Consider the following 606-nt stretch of genomic DNA (forward strand, 5'->3'; position numbering starts at 1 on the left):
CACCGCCGCCAACGAGCACCCCCTGTTTCGTATTCATATTCATTTTTTAAAAATAATAATAAAAAAGTGTAGACTACAATTGTTGTTAAACAACAATTATTACTGTTTTTTATAAAAAATATTATTGTTTCATATTCATATTCATTTTCTAAAAAATTATTACATGCAACAAAAAATAAAAATAAATTACTTATGGTGCACCTCTGGCTGGTGCGCCATTGCTATATGTAAAAAAAAATTACTAATGGCGCACCTCTTCCTGGTGCGCCATTGCTATGTAAATTTTTTTACTAATGGCGCACCGACCGCGGGTGCGCCATTAGTAAGATTCCCCCCTAGCTAATTAACTCCCTCTTGCCAGATCCCCTTCGTCCCTCTCCCTCGCCAGATCCACTTCCCCCCGCTGCCACGACCCACGCCGCCGCCGCCCCCGCGCCTCCGTCTCCGTCGCCACCCCCAGTCAGCCCCTGCCCTGCCCCCAATCGCCGTCCGCTCCCAATCCACCCCCTCCCTCGCCTTCACCGCACCCACCCACCCCCTCCCTCACCTTCCCAGCCCTCGAGCTCCACCGTGCGAGGTGACAGGCAAGGCGGCGGGCAGAATCTG

Source organism: Triticum dicoccoides, chromosome 6B, assembly GCF_002162155.2.
Source record: "Triticum dicoccoides isolate Atlit2015 ecotype Zavitan chromosome 6B, WEW_v2.0, whole genome shotgun sequence".
NCBI classification, from domain to species: domain Eukaryota; kingdom Viridiplantae; phylum Streptophyta; class Magnoliopsida; order Poales; family Poaceae; genus Triticum; species Triticum dicoccoides.